General features: G+C 37.5%; 1 non-coding gene across 1 annotated transcript; it reads right to left on the reverse strand.

Moving 5' to 3' along the window:
• Positions 1-673: 673 nt before the first annotated feature.
• TRNAV-CAC lies at positions 674-746 on the reverse strand. Its single transcript has one exon. It is a non-coding gene; the product is annotated as a tRNA-Val (tRNA).
• Positions 747-7,879: the final 7,133 nt, after the last annotated feature.

Below are 7,879 nucleotides of genomic sequence, written 5' to 3' on the forward strand. Positions count from 1 at the left end.
CAGAGATCTTGCTTTCTCCGTTGCTTCCACCCACAGCTTTGATGTACTGCGTAAGCATACGCATGCACAGTACATCTGAACTGCCGCAGAATACCAGACAGATGTAGAAGGGCAGCAAAGAGGCATTATACAATGCCATTATTTAAGCAAAGTAAGCATTTTTTTTTTCTTAAATAATGTCATTGTATAATAGCAATAACCCACACCTGGGTGTGGGTAATGCTGGATTTACCCATGGTTGTCTTTGTTTGGCCACTCGGGCTTCGCCTTCGGGACCAAACCACACCAACCGTGGGTAAACCCAGCATTACCCACACCCAGGCGTGGGTTATTGCTATATTGACTAACTCTTCTCAGTTGTTTCTTCTGAGCATCTGAGCATGTGCAGTGGTTCATACCTCAAAAACTTACTTATCTTCATTATTAAACTGTCTTTGTGATTCCACTGTTTAATGGCACAACAGAAGATTACCATATTGATGCCTACTACTAAACCAGACAAGTCCTGCACAGCAAAAAATTAAAGATCATAGGTTCATAGTTTAGTACTAAGCTAACTGCCCTTGCGAGCCATTTTAAGCTTAGCCAATTACCCCTTGTTAGACTCAAACCCTGCACCTTGTGTTTGTAAGGCAAACACCTTAGCCATTAAGCCACCCTCCCAACCCCCTAATGGTTCCACTGGGGATCGAACCCAGGACCTTCTGCGTGTGAAGCAGACGTGATAACCACTACACTACAGAACCTACTGTATCACATATGCTACACTTAAGTGAGTCCTGATACAGCAACAAATAAGTTCACTGAATATATAAAAAATAGGGCGGAAATTAGTTATTCTCTTCTGTGGCAGGCCCATAACTCAGATGCAAACAAATTCCCTCCCTGCACCTGATACATATGTATATATTTAGTTAGCTTTGTTGACTAGGTTAGGCCGGCTGGGCAAATGCCTATTTTTAAAGGGGACCTGCATGACAGCAACAATGCACAAATGAATAATACATGTCAACATGTGAATTGTAGGCTATTATAACTGAAAAGCAAAGACTGTAATATTTTTTTACCATAAAATTCTAGGCTTTACAGAAACATGCATATACAGCAACAGTAAATAAACAATACAGTGTAGCATGTGAATTGTACTATAATCAGCTTTGATGTTGCACAACCTTGGGGTAGGTAATAATTGGTTATTACTTAAACAAAAGGCACTCACATGTACATTTGCACTAAAGATCATTATATAATATCCTTTCTGTCATTTTCCAAGTGTTGGAGAGGATAGTGATGGTTTAGCTTCCAGACTGCTTGATCAAATTTGACCAAAAGTTACAAGTGCATTGTCAGAATGTCCTTTCCTGCCAACTTAATATACTGTTCCATTCATCCTAGTCCAGCAGGAGTCAGCAATAACAAAAAGTTTAGAGGCAGCAACAATATCTGGGTATCGATTATAAAGGCTCCACTGAGGTAACATCATTGTTCACCGTAAAGCAGAACAAGCTAATTATCCATTAAAGCCAGAAAAGATATTCTGATCCTAGTCTCTTAATCAAATAAAATAATATCAGTGGTTATTCTTGACCTCCCTTTCAAATACAAGTTAATTAAATAAAAATGGCACAGTTGTTACTGTCTGGAGACCTCCGTCTTAAATTGGAAGTTGCCTATAACAAATTCAGCTCTGGTAACTAAATCATGGGATTCACTGTCCTCTATTTTGTCATTACTTAATGATAATAAAAACAACAGCCATAAGACCTTCACTATCATGGTAATAAGAAGAAAGCTTCCTTACTGTTTCAGTGGCTATCAAGCTGCCTGTCCACTGTCTTATATAGCATAGTTGCTGAGAACTCGCTGGCCTATTTGTTTCTCCTTGGGTTGAGAGTAGAGCATGGCTTATGTAACCCCTCAGAAATGCCCAGTTCTCATGATGTCAGCACTTTCATATGATCATTTCTAGCAGTAGTCTCTCCAAGATCTTCCCACACCAAACATGAGCAGCTTCATGCCGAGATAGGGCATGATTGTAGAGTTGCTGATATTGAGAACTGTTGACAACTATACTAAATACTTTGAACTAAGAGTTTAAATCAGCTCTTTAAAAAGGACTGTAATTCATGATTTGGTAGTAATCAGTGACACTTTGGCTACATCTGAACTACTATTTGCATCTCAGCTGATCAGAACATAAAATATCCTTGTTTTATATATGCTTAACTGACTTTCAGCTACAGGCCAAATATCTGCATAATTATATCCTGAAGGTCCCTTTATATGAGAGCCATGACAAAACCCAAAGGTCTGGATGAAAGGTCAAACTATACAAATAACTGTCTAGCTAAAAAATTTGGAGACACAAGGCAGGAGTGCATATATTATGTCTGTGCATGATACGTAAACCAGAGATCCAACTTGCTTTTATACAGTCCAGAAAAGAAATACATTTATTAAATAATTTCATCACACTGAAAAAGTGATAGCCTTATACAGCATGCCATCTTTTGACAAAACTGTTCAATAGTTCAGAAACCTATACACCTGCTTAATGTAAAAGATGGACTCAGTCAAACTGCCAAAGATTTAGTCATGACAGTTAGGGAAAAAACACACTTACCTCTGGGCTTATGTGACTGCAGCCCATTGTATGTACATGTTCTTTTGAATTCCCTCTTTCAGACTTCGCATCCTTCAGAAAATGCATGTTAAAAATTGTTATTCAAGCAACTTCCTAAGTTGATTAGAGCAATGTTTAAAATCTGTCCCTATTTTAGGCTCGTGTCCCCCAATTATTTAAAATTTTGACCAGATTTCTTGTGCTAAGATGTTGAGAGCTATGCAAGTTCAGACAACTTATGTTATTTAATAATACCCTTCATTATTTGATAATACCCTTCACTAAAGGCAGCATTTTAAAACAGGTTTCTTTTGTGTTACCCATTCCCACCAGGCTGATAACATAATGTTGCCATCATTATTTTCTTAGGCTCTTCTTAATCCACTTGCTAGAACTGCTGTTGCCCATTCCCAACTACTCTCTACCCTTCTCTATGCCTCCCCTTTATTAACCAATCTGAGCAAATCCAACCTTAGCAAGCTCTCTAGCTGTTATATCCACATTGCTCAGTTTGCCACAGACATGGCATTTAGGACACACCACTGTCATAACCTAAATCTTCTAGGGTGGCTTGAATTACCTAGCCTACTTCAATACAACCAGCTTATAGTGACATATAAAGTACTTAACCAACCTGAAAATACACCTGCACTTAAAAACATCATTAGTCCCTACAGTAACCTCAGTCCACTTCGCTCATCTAACAGACTGCTGGTTCAAACATTCAAAACCAATAACTCAGCTGGGGGCTCCCTGTTTGCCAACTCTGTGGGCAAAATTTGGAGCTCCCTTCTTGCCGACCTTACTCTAGTATCCTCACTAACTCAATTCAAAAAAGTCTCAGACAACATTTTAAGACACACTGGTTATGTCCTTGTTCTAATCCTGGCTAGCTCCTTTCTATAATTGTGTGCCAAACAATACTTTACACTGCATACAAGCTGTGACATAATTGTTAGTTTAGATACTTATATAAGTTTAATAATGATCGAATGTATAACTTGCTTGACTGAACAGAGTTTGAAACTGTTTGCAACATGTATTGATATTATGATTTTTCCTGTATTATTTTTTCTGTATGTTGTGTTTGGAGCTTTTCTCCCCGGGCTTCCGGTGAAAATGGACATGTATCCAGTCAGACTATCCCGGTCAACAAATGTAAAATAAAATAAATAAATAAACAACGCAAAATGTGCCTGTGGCAGTCAGAACACTTCTACATTGCAGGGTATCTATATTTATTGCATGTCCTTAAAAATTAAATCTGTCAGCTAATACCAAAAATAAAAGAGGTGGGAGGGTGGCCTAATGGTTAAGGTGTTTGCCTTATAAACACAAGATGCAGAGTTTGAGTTGCACAAGGATTAATTGGCTAGGTTTGCAAGGGCAGTTAGCTTAGTACTAACCTATGAAATCAGATAATTGGTGCTTGACTTTCACTACATCTTCTCATGTATTTTCTATGAACAGTATTAAATGAATTCCACATTTTGGACTACATGATAAAATAAATGCAACTGAATCACACATTTTAAGCAGAATTATACTATTATGTGTAGTGTTGCATTCATTGATTACTGCAATCTTAAAATGCTTGACTTTTCCTGAAGTACATTTTAAATCTATTACCTTCAGATTACATTCCCATTAATTTGCATACATCCTTAACAAAATGCTAGAATTATTCTAAATGAGTAAATACCGGTGTTTATACACTAATACATTTGCTAATATGCAGGACAAGAAATTCTGTATAAAACATGTATTTGTTCCCATTCCTACCTGATTTTAAAATTAACATCCAAATAGAAAAAAAATGTGCCTTAGGCTGTATTGCATTTTCTACTAGAATAAAGGTATAACTTCAGATGACAAATTTATTTTAAAACAGGCAATGGCAAGTTTTTTCCCTAAAGAAAAAGAATTCAGTTCATGCTTAAAATATCATGTGAAACATGTTTGTCTTTTCCAAATTCTCAAAAATACATTGCCTACTTTTTCCAAGACACATTTTTCCCTAATCTTAGAAAAAAAAACACTTCTTTCCATGTACATTTCATCAATGCCAACTCTGAAATAAAATGTCTTTTAATAAGTTCATAGGTACTTGCTAGGCTTTTGATCTATGAGGATCTTTATCTTATGAAGTCTAGCCTTACATTCCAATGGTAGCTTTTAGCCATTATATTTTTTCTTATGAGTATTGCAGAGATGGGAAAAATAAGAATATGTTGAAACATTTACATGTTTCCCCTCTCCATGAGGGACAGAGGTGCTAAACCAAGGATGAATTTGCACTTACGTATCCATTCCTCCAAATTACATTTGAAGAGTGTAAGAGAAGTACTTTTCTTTATGGGGAGTGGAAGGCAGTTCCATAGAGGTGGTATTCTCTGGGATATAAACCTATCCATCTAATATGTGCTATTTATTTCTCGAAAGAGATTGAGACTCTTTGAATGGGTGCAGTAGATCTGACAGGATAGAGTCTGCTAAGCTCTATATGCAAGACACAGGTTGCCTCTGTGGTACTGAAAAGAGGAGCAAGGCTTTGAGATGGTCTGCATAGCTTTTATGATTTAAGCTCTTAATTGTTTTACTGAGAAAGTGTAGTAATTCCAGTTTGACAAGTGCTAGACAGATCCATATGAAAAGGGGCATCATACTCACTGATCAGCCTAATGAGTGCCAAGGACAGTGGAACGATTACATCCCTGGGTCTGGACACAATACTTTTAGATATAATCTGTGCAATTAAAAGGGACTTCTTTACAATGGTGGATACATGGTGGCCTAAGGACAATTTGTTATCAACATAGATTTCCAATCTATAGCTTGCTATGTATTTTTACATAGTTATACTTCTAATAAAAGGTTATTTGTGTCTGTAGGAGTCCTTTGCATTTATTCAGCACTATGCAAATGAAAGGTTGTATTTCCTCTGTATGTTAGCTATATGAACCAATGACTATATTCTCAAAGCCCATTGAACCATTTAGTACCTCACATACATACTTACATATCCCTCCCCTCTTATAGGGACAGCTCCATCAGTATCCTCTCTATAGCACTATATGTATATAAGTGTGTGTGTGTGTGTGTATGTATATATATATATATATATATATATATATATATATATATATATATATATATATATGGATTCACTTTATATCCTCGAAATACTGAAATGTCGAAATTCAGTATTTCAAAGCTATAAAGTCGAATCTTTAAAACATAGAAAACTCAGAAGCGTGAAATTCAAAATCTCACACACCGGAGATTTTTAATTTAGTGCTATTACTGCATACACACACACCATCCTCACAAACACAAGCTCTCTACTACATAAAAGCAGGGGGGCAAGCTCCCATGCACCCTCCATGTGGGGGGCAAGCCCCCCCACCCCCCTATTTAGATATTCTAACTCCAAGGTCACACTACACACAAACACACACACAACACCACCACACAAGCTACATTCTGCTCGCACATACACACCACAGCAACAAAACACGCAAATACACACCACAGCCCCTACCCAAAACCCTTAACACACACACACACACACACACACACACACACACACACACACACACACACACACACACACACACACCCTACCCACCACACACACACACACACACACACACACACACACACACACACACACACACACACACACCACAGCCCCTACCCAAAACCCTTAACACACACACACACACACACACACACACACACACACACACACACACACACACACACACACACACACACACACACACACACACACACACACACACACACACACACACACACACACACACACACACACACACACACACACACACACACACACACACACACACACACTTACCTGAATCCATAACCACAGCAGGACCTCAGAAGCGCGAAATTCAAAACCTCTGGTATTCGAGGTTTTGAATTTCATGCTTTTGGGCTTTCGCTCTTTTTAGGATTCCACTTTATGGTTTCGAAATACTGAATTTCGACATTTCAGTATTTCAAACTTCTAAAGTGACTCCATATATATATATATATATATATATATATATATATATATATATATATTATGCACTTACTGTCATTTTTCTTTTGTGGTTGTAATATGCCATGGCGGTTGCATGTTCTGCTTTTATGTATTATTTTTGCACACCTTTCATGACTACATCCAGAACACCATTTCATAATTTGGCACAGCTCATAAATCCTGTCCAATATGGCACATTGTGCTATATAATCAGCCCCACTGTTTGTCACTGCATACTGTGCTTATGAATTATGTTTTTTTTTTTTTGCAGTAAATGTTTTACTTTTGCACACAGTAAAACTCCACAAACATGCCTTATGATACCATACAGCCGCAAAGTGTAAGTATGCATACACAATTACACACAATTCTGAACTGGTAGAGATAATTAAATCAATCAAAGATTTTTTAAATATAATTTTAAATTAATTTATTTTGTAATCAGTTGGGTAAACTGGCAATAAACTTGTAGAGGCCTATCTTACAAGGCTAAACAAAGGCAGGTTCTCAGGATGATTTCAACTGCATTCAAAGGACCATCCACAACTTTTCTACACAAAACAAAGGATATTAATGCTGATATTGTTCATTTCTGTTAAAGCCTTTATTCCTGGTACTACAGAAGAAACCAGTGAATGGAAATGTAGACCAAGAAGTGATTAGACAACGTGTTCCTGTCCAGACTTACAGTAGTACAGTGCAAAAGACTATCTCAAACCACATTAAATTTGGAAATAAGCAGGACAATGTCAAATATTCCTGCAGGTAATGATCCAGGGTCACATGGTCTAAATGCTAACCTACATAAGGCCTTTTCAGGCACATCATGTACTCCTGTGCAAGCATTATTCAACTATTTTCAAGATCATACAGAATCAGTTATTCTTTCCTTCTGTCAATGATCATTGTGTTAGAAAACTGGGTGAAGATTCTTTGCAAGTTTCCAACTACCAGTCTAGTTCCCTACTGATTGTAGATTTAAAGTATACACTAAAGTACTACCTGAACACCTGAAAATTATGTTACCGTCCCTTAGCCATTCCACACAAGTTGGATTCACCCAAGGACAGCCAAGGTCTGGCCATCACAGACTGCTCTGTGATTGTATGCAGGGACTCTGAGCAGTCCCATGCCCAGCAGTAGCAATCCTAATAGATCTGGGGAAGTTATATGATCCTGTCCATTGGCGCTATGTGTGGAAAGTT

This window comes from Protopterus annectens, chromosome 1.part0 (genome assembly GCF_019279795.1).
Source record: "Protopterus annectens isolate FY-2018-M chromosome 1.part0, PAN1.0, whole genome shotgun sequence".
NCBI classification, from domain to species: Eukaryota; Metazoa; Chordata; order Ceratodontiformes; family Protopteridae; genus Protopterus; species Protopterus annectens.